The sequence below is a fragment of the Bombina bombina genome, chromosome 5, assembly GCF_027579735.1.
Source record: "Bombina bombina isolate aBomBom1 chromosome 5, aBomBom1.pri, whole genome shotgun sequence".
NCBI lineage: Eukaryota > Metazoa > Chordata > Amphibia > Anura > Bombinatoridae > Bombina > Bombina bombina.
Window position 1 is genome coordinate 663,884,346 of NC_069503.1, and position 8,774 is coordinate 663,893,119.

Consider the following 8,774-nt stretch of genomic DNA (forward strand, 5'->3'; position numbering starts at 1 on the left):
GCCAAGGTAATTTTAGTATCTGCTCCAGGATCTATAAAAAAATTCACTTTGAAAAGAGGGTGACTATATATATAGTATATATATATATATATATAAATACTCCTTATATGAAAAAGGAGATTACATTTTTTCAGATGTGAGGTCTTAGGCTCCTTCGGCTAGTAGGCAATTGCCATAGGAATTCTAATTACCTGCATACTAAATAACTTTTAGTAGCCTCAGGAATCCTAACAAGCCAATCTAAGAAATAAAATGAGGCAAATAAACCCTAATTTGAAGCAGAAAGCTTTCCTCTTTCAAAGTATCATAGGAGAATATAACGTAAACATTAATTTCAAATAAAATTGGTGAACACATTTGAAGCATAATCATGGGGTATATGGTAGTCTCTCAGTTGCTCACCACAATAAATAGACGAACATGAGAAAAAATACCTCACAGCACCCTGACTGGTGACTCTATAGTAAACTTATACTATCCCCATATACTAAGACCCTTCAATTAAAATAGGTAGCATACCATATAGTCCATATAACTGTAAATTATCACCATAGTAATAACAATATCCTGGCATTGGCCAAAGTCCATGTTATATTTATACATTTATTATAATTTCATATACAAATAAATTAGTTATATGAATAAACTTGTCATACTCGATAATGTGTAAGAAAGTATCATTATAGTTTACTTAGATTTTTTAACAGTTTTCTCTTAAATTTTCTATTTAAGACATTACATTTTAATTTCTGTGTTTACAAGATATTGCCTTTTAAACATTATCATAATAAAATAAAATGCAGCAAATTTTAGCCATTATTTGAATGTTTTTGAAGGACCATTAATTACAGTACAATAGAATTGTATAATTATATGCACCCACAATGAACAAACAAGAGGTAAGGTAAGAGTCCACTATGATCCTTTGTAGTTGCTTATGATGATTGAAGAAATGTTGCAGAATAAAAAGACTCTTGAATCCATCTAACCTCATTTTTTGGCTCATATGTGGTATTTTGTTTGTGCACTGTGTGTAATAATCTAACAGTATTTTAATTCAGCTTTTGCCTCACAAATTGTGCATTTAAAAGACTGAGTACAATTTGGTAGTAAAAGTAATTTAGAAAGTCTAATAAAACTGCATGCTCTATCTGAATAATCAAAGTTTAATATTCCTTTAGTGTCCTTTCAAATAATATTTTAACTTTTGAATAAGGGATCTAAAAACTAACACAACATATAGATGTATTTCAGATTGCTTGGTGCTTTTAATATACATTTTATAAACTCACCAGGAGGTACTGATTCTTCTTCTCATATGGTCCAAAAATAAATTAATATAACCACATATGTTTGAAGAATAAAACATTCTCATGAATATTTCTTGTATCTTTTTCCAGACCAATTACTTTTTGTCAACATTAACTGATAATAAGAAACTGATATTTTCTAGTGTGCAACATTTTGAAGATAACATTTATAGGAAATATAATATCACTATGTAGAAAAAAATTCAAACTATTTTCTACATTTCTCCAGTGGCAAAGCTTTAATAAATTGATAAGAAATTATTCTTTTAAGTTAAGGGCTTCTATACAGATCAAAATGTTCTTCTCTTCTAAAAAGTGTTTGAAAATAGATCCATTGCTCTGAGATTTTAAGTTGCTAATGAAGTGAGACCTTTTCACAAACACATGGCTATTTTAAGTTAAGAAAAATGTTTTCATGAAACCTCAAATATCATGGGAATTCACAATAATTTCAAGGCTAAGAGAACATGCAAAAATAAAAAATAAAAATTATATATCTGAAAAATACTGCCAATATAACAGCACATTTTAATGGTCCAATAACTAAAAATGTACTTCAAACCATGAACTGTTTTATAAATAAAGAGACTTGTCAGATGCTTTTGATTTATTTTCCGATATCTATACAGACATCCAAACTCATTTAACATATCAGAGCTTTTTTTTTTTTTAAATGGTTTCCTAGTTAACCACAAAATATGTTATTTAAAATATATAGTATGAGTATTATACAAAAGGGGAATGAAAGGTAGCAGAGTCTCCTGTAATGGAGTTAAGGGATGAGCTGACAGGCTAGTGGAAAATCCCAGTGTAGTGTAGTAGCAACAATGTTGCAAAGTGAGGGGAGGTCTTAGGCTCACCTATTATAAAGGAAGTTCTGGAACAATCTGGCCTCTTCCACCTGGGATTTTGCAAGGAGAAAGTTTTGCCATTCTTCAAGTGAAAATGTCTAGATCTAAGAGAAGTGCTGCGGTGCCCATTCGCTTCAGGGAGTCCCCTGGGAGATCCTTGAGGAGTGCACCTGTAATTGAAGAGGAGGATGAGGATGTGGTGCCACCAACTCCGGAGAAAACAAGGCCAGTATCATCTGCTTTAACTCCTAATGTGGTGGTCATTAACCCCCCAGCCCCTGAACTGGCACCCGCCGGGCCCGGTACTGTTATGGTTGCGGGACAGGCGGGTGCAGTGAGCGCTGGCCCATCCGGCCTAGACACGGCTTTGGAGGCAGGCCTGGGGGCCCTTACGGCCTCCGGAATGTCTCCTGAGGCGGCGGCGGCCATAGTGGGCATGTTTAAGGCCCTCACGGCCGCCGTTCTGCCTCCGGTGGCAAGCCGGGTGGAACCGGGGCCTACCGCCCCTCATCATTCCCCTCAAGTGGGCCAGGGGCCTAGTGACCCTCATCAGGCAGGGCCCAGTATTGTAAATCATCCGGCCGGGTCCCTAGGGCCCGGCCCGGATGCCTCATTGGTGGCTCAGTCGGCTACTGGAGCGGGGCCTGCGGGTACTCGCCCACTCACCAGACCGCCGCTTTCATTGGTGGCTCAGTCGGAGCCTGCAACTACCAGTGCAGGCTCCGGTTGCGGCCTTGCGTCCGCCGCGTCCATTTCCGGCCGGTCAGGTGACACGCGTGACGTCACTTCCGGCGCCGCGGTAGTCACACGGCCGGAACCTGGATCGGAGGGACGCATTCAGCGAGCGCGCAAGAGGCCTAGCCGGGTACTCTCCACAGGTGAGGGGGGAGTATCCGGGCGGGCCTGCTCCGCTGCGCGACACTCTGCAATAGCTAGCATGGCAAACAGAGCAAGTCTCTTACAGAGGGGCCGCGGCGTGCGGCGAGGGAGGCTCAGGGGGTCCAATGTTAGCAAGCAGGCTTATGGGAGAGCTAGAAGCGCATTGCTGGAGCGCCAGTGGTATAGCAGGGGGGGTGCCAGCAGCAACTATGTACCCCAAACAAGGGAGAATGCGCCCACTGACGGGGCACAGGGCGAGTCGCTATGCACAATAACTGCAGGGGTCCAGGGAGGCCAAGGGCTTGTTGCGGCAGGTGCTCGGAGCGTTCTTTCAGTCAGGGAGCGTGTGGTCAGAGAATCCCCCTATGTGGCAGGGCCAGCGAATGAATGGAGTGGTGATATGAATGGCGAGAGGGCTAGAGGGGTCCCAGACAGGGCCGGGGGCAGTACTTCTACCCCGATTGGGGGCGGCAGTCAAGGGGGACACATGGCTGGCCTGGATACTCCCCTCTCGTTTGTTTCTCCCCCACAGGACATGGTGCCTACACCGCAGAGGACAGAAGGCCCGGGTACAACGGGAGTAGGACTATCTGTACAGCCGGCAGGCGGATCAGTGGCAGCTGCACCAGGAACATCTACCCCTTCAACATCGGCAGTTGGTGAGAGAAATGTATTTAATTTGTCACGCATCACTGACACCGACTATAGCACTGATTCAGACTCAGATGGTGGGAAGAAATTAGGGCTTAACAGTAAGGGGCAGCGTCGCATGTTCAAAATGTTAAGGCTATTGGTGGCTGAGCGTAATCAGGCTAGAGGTTTAGGTAACATGGAGCAGGCTGCGCCGATAGCGGGGCAAAACACAGCGGCAATATCCAAAGGCAATGGCCAGGGAAGCGAGAGCGCTGCGCAGCTGCAGGACATGTCAGTCAGTACCAGGAGGGTGGCATTGCAGGGGGACTCTTATCCCTGCAAGATCCACTGCCTCCATGCACATCTCAAACCCAAGACGGTACAGAAAATCCGCGATCATAAATACGTCAATATGTTCGAGCTGTCCCTTGAGGCGCAGCGAGACAAAGAGCGTAGTGAGGATGGGACTGGGCCAAAGAAGATCCAGCGCCCAGACACATTTGAGGAGTGGAGGAAGTGCTTTCGGGTATTCTCCTCCTGCTACATCGAACAGAGGCCGGAGGCCGCGGTCGATGTAATTAAGTACGCGGAAATCATTGAATGTATCTATAATAGATATGGGGAAGGCATGTGGCGTGCTTATGATAGCGAATTTAGGCGGAAGATGGTCGATAACCCGGTCTTGAACTTTGGGGTAAAAGACTTAGACCTGTGGTCCCTGCTCATACCGGAAAAGGGGGGGGCAGGAGTTTCCTTGCTGCGGTCAGGGCCCCAGAGGCCAACGGGCCCCATCAAGCGGAGAGGTAGGGAGTGCTGGAAATACAATGAGAAGCAGTGTGACAAAGGAGCTTCCTGTTCCTTTCGGCATGCTTGCATGTACTGCAGCGGTCAACACCCAGGTGTTGAATGCCCGAAGCGGAGGGACGGAGGAGCCTTCCGTGGGGCAAAATCGGGGGGGGCTGGACAAAAGAGCTCCAACACCCCTGAAGCTGGACGCCATTAGACCTTGGCTGGCGGCCTACCCAGACAGGGTGTCGGCTGCCAACCTACTAGCAGGGATTGGCGAAGGTTTCAAGATACCAACATTGGGGTTGGTAATGGGGTCCTCGTCGCACAAGAATCTGAAGTCGGCTTACGAAATGCCGGGCGAAGTTAGGGCGAAACTGAGCAAAGAAATTGCTCTGGGAAGATTTGCTGGTCCATTTGAACAACCTCCCATCCCTGACCTGGTTATTTCCCCTTTAGGGGTGGTTCCCAAAAAGGAACCAGGGAAGTTCCGCCTGATTCAGCATTTGTCCTATCCGAAAGGGGGTTCTGTCAATGACGCAATAGACCCACTGATAAGCTTGGTGTCTTACCAATCGTTTGACCAGGCGTTGGAATTGGTGGTGGCGGCGGGTCCGGGCGCGCTGCTAGCCAAAATGGACATCGAATCTGCTTTTCGGTTACTCCCCATACACCCAGCGTCTTTCAGACTGATGGGGTGTAAATTCGAGGGGAATTATTTTGTAGACAAATGTTTGCCCATGGGTTGCTCGCTATCGTGTGCTTATTTTGAAGAGTTTAGCTCATTCTTGCACTGGGCCATCATCACGGCGGCCGGCGGGGGAATAGTCGCTCATTACCTGGACGACTTCCTGCTGGTTGGCGCCGCGAACACACGCGAATGCGATCGACTGATCGCAGTAATGCGTAGGCTAATGTCGAAATTTGGAGTGCCACTGGCCGAGGAAAAAACACAGGGCCCATGTACAAGACTCACGTACTTGGGGATCGAAATTGACACTGCTGCAAGGCTATGTCGTCTCCCAGCCGATAAGGTGGAAGCAATGCTCTCGGCGGTGCGCAAAGCCAGGGTAGCGAAGAGCATGCCCCTGAGGGAGCTTCAGTCAGTGCTAGGCTTACTCAATTTTGCGTGCAAAATTATACCCTTGGGTCGCGCGTTTAACAGGAGGATGGAAGCTTTACTTTCCAGTCCGCACGGCACACGTAAAGTGTTGGTTTCGGAAGACATGCGGGAAGATTTGAAGGTATGGGAACTCTTCCTGCAAGGCTTCAATGGAACACTGCTGTGGCGCGCTCCTAGGGTTTCCAGTCAGACAGTGCACCTGCTGACGGATGCAGCGGGAGCAGCAGGTTATGGCGCCTATTTGGATGGGCAATGGAGCGCCGAGCCATGGCCCTTGTCATGGGTCCGAGCCGGACTGACAAGGAACCTGACACTTCTGGAGCTCTTTCCCATAGTTGTGGCTATGGAGCTCTGGGGGCCGGCGTTAAAGGATCGCTACATAGTGTTTTGGACGGACAACGCTAGCGTTGTGTTCGCCATAAATAGGTTGTCCGCGTCGTCACCGGTAGTTGTTAGATACTTGCGACAGCTAGTGCTGAGGTGCTTGCAATACAATATTCAGTTTTCCGCGAGGCACGTTCCCGGGGTCAACAACACCCTGGCGGACGCACTCTCGAGGTTTCAATGGGAACAGTTTCGCAGACTGGCCCCTAACGCAGCAGCAGTTGGCTTACCTTGTCCCCACTCTATTTGGCAGTTGGCGGGGCAGGGAGGTCCATAGGGCACCTAGTGAGGGCATCCCTGGCGCAGAACACGTGGAGAGCTTATTCACAGCACTGGGGCGAGTGGGTAAGTTACTGTTACGCACAGGGCGCAGCGCCGGACAGGGTCTCGAGGGATCTGTTCTTGGAGTGGCTGGCAGAGAAACACGGGCAAGGGACTTCGAAGGGCGCTATATCCAATAGAATAGCTGCAATCTCCTTCTTTTGCAATATGCTGGAGTGGCCCAATATCACGAAAGGTTTCCTGGTGAAGCAAGTGATTAAGGGCTGGGGTAGGCTCGAGGGTAGAGCGAAAGATGCGCGCGAACCTATCACATTTTGTAGGCTAGCCAGGCTGGTGGACGCAATCGAGGGCATTTGCGTCGAACCCGGTGAAAGAGAACTGTTTCAGTGCGTATTCTCCTTGGCGTTCTTTGCGGCCCTCAGGCCGGGCGAGCTGGTCGCAACCTCAAAGGCTGCGGTTAACACGGGTATGCAGTTGGCTCATGTCAAATTGGCGGGCGATAATTTGTTATTGTTTATCCCGCACTCGAAGACTGACCAGGAGGGGAAAGGGGTGTGGATCACTCTGACTCCCTCGGCATCGGGCGTCTGCCCGGTTGTGAGTACAAGGGCCTACTTGGCGCAGCGAACGCGGGGCCCCGCCCAGTTCTTAGTGCATTCCGACGGATCGAATCTCTCCCAGTACCAGTTCGCAGCTGTGCTCAGAAAGGTAGCGCTTGCAGCAGGTTTGGGGAAGTGTAGAATCACCCCCCATTCCTTCCGAATAGGGGCTGCCACCAGCGCGGCGGCGCTAGGTTGGAAAGGAGATCGCATACAGAAGTTGGGCCGATGGAGGTCTCAATGTTACAAGGCTTACGTGCGCCCCCCAGCTGAGGTCTAAGGGGTATTCGGTGTAGGAGGAAGGAAACTGGCGTTTTACAGTTGTTTTGGTTGTGTTGTTTAATTTTAGTCTAAGGTGATTGACTATGTAATCCGTTTTTCAGGTGTGGCTACAGGTCCTTCTCGCATCTGGATAATAGGGCACTCCTACGTGCACTGGGCGGCACTGAAGGCCCATTCTCTTCCCGAGGGGCAGCAGTTGGGGATTCCGACGTCTAAGGCATCAATACGGTGGTTGGGCCGTAGAGGCTTACAGTGGGATGGTTTGCCTGCCCTCCTCCAGAATGCCAGACATAGATGGGGACAGCCCCACATCATCCTCCTTCACATGGGGGGAAATGATATAGGGAGTGCACCTGCTCTGGATCTCATCAATGCGATGAGGTCAGATGTCAGGTGGATCTGTACCACGTTTCCGGGGGTTAGGTTGGCCTGGTCCAACATAATCCCCCGGCTGCGTTGGAGATATTTTCCCACACCGAGGATAGCATATAGGGTTAGAAAAAAAGTTAACAGGGAGCTGGGTAGAGCAGTACTAGAGGTAGGGGGTTTTGTGGTCCGCCATGAACTGATCTCAGCGGACAAAAAAGGGCTGTATCGCCCGGACGGGGTGCACCTGTCCGACGAAGGGCTGGCGATCTTCCTGGCGGACCTCAAAACGGCTCTGGTTAGTAATATTTAGCGGGTGGCGGCAAGAGCCCGGCTTATGTGGGAGTGCCTGTCTCTTGTGGCGGGAGGTCGTAGCCATCAACAATTGAGGGCGGAGTCTGTAGAGGTGACAGTCGGGCTAATGGGCGGGGGTGATGTCCTCAGGTCGTGACCTGGGGGGCCCCGCCCCGCGGGTCTGCTGGCTGAAGATCCTTTAGGACGTCCGCGCCTATTAGACGGAATGGGGTGGGGCCACATTTGTGCCCACCCTTGGCATTTGCAATTCCACAACATCTGGCTGCGACTTCTTGTCATATGGAGCTAATAGTTTACTAGGCCTCGAATGCCGCCACACGTTAAATATTTGAATGACTTCCGTTGAAGTCAAGTTAATAAATATGACCATCGTTATGGTCTTTAAATCCCAGCTATCTGTGTCGTGTCTTTATTTATAAGTTAAGTAGTTATGTTAAGTTGTTTGTAAGGGGTTGGAACTACCAGATACAGCATCAGCCCTTAGGGGAATGAAAGGTAGCAGAGTCTCCTGTAATGGAGTTAAGGGATGAGCTGACAGGCTAGTGGAAAATCCCAGTGTAGTGTAGTAGCAACAATGTTGCAAAGTGAGGGGAGGTCTTAGGCTCACCTATTATAAAGGAAGTTCTGGAACAATCTGGCCTCTTCCACCTGGGATTTTGCAAGGAGAAAGTTTCCCTCCCTCCCAACCCTATTGTTAAATGGTTAATTAAGTAGTTGCTATTGCAACATTTTTAGGCGTCATTCAGGCAGATGGCTTCCCGGACGGGTTGCTGGTCCTTTAGATGCGAAAGGCAGGGATGGGGTTAGTTGACCTAGTCTTGGTAAGACCTTAGCTGTAATTTATTTGCTTCCTGGATGAGCTTTGCTGCAGGGCTTGGCCATACCAGTGCCTTAGAGGCTGAAGCGCATCATAACATCCACGTATCTCCTAATGGCGGGAGGACGTCTGCGCCTATTAGACGGA

The 8,774-nt window shown here is 48.6% G+C and overlaps 1 long non-coding RNA gene across 1 annotated transcript; it reads left to right on the forward strand.

Moving 5' to 3' along the window:
* The first annotated feature begins 3,576 nt into the window (after positions 1-3,576).
* Positions 3,577-8,201, forward strand: LOC128659461 (uncharacterized). The gene is made up of 2 exons (XR_008402396.1): positions 3,577-3,699; positions 7,231-8,201. It is a non-coding gene; the product is annotated as an uncharacterized LOC128659461 (long non-coding RNA).
* Positions 8,202-8,774: the final 573 nt, after the last annotated feature.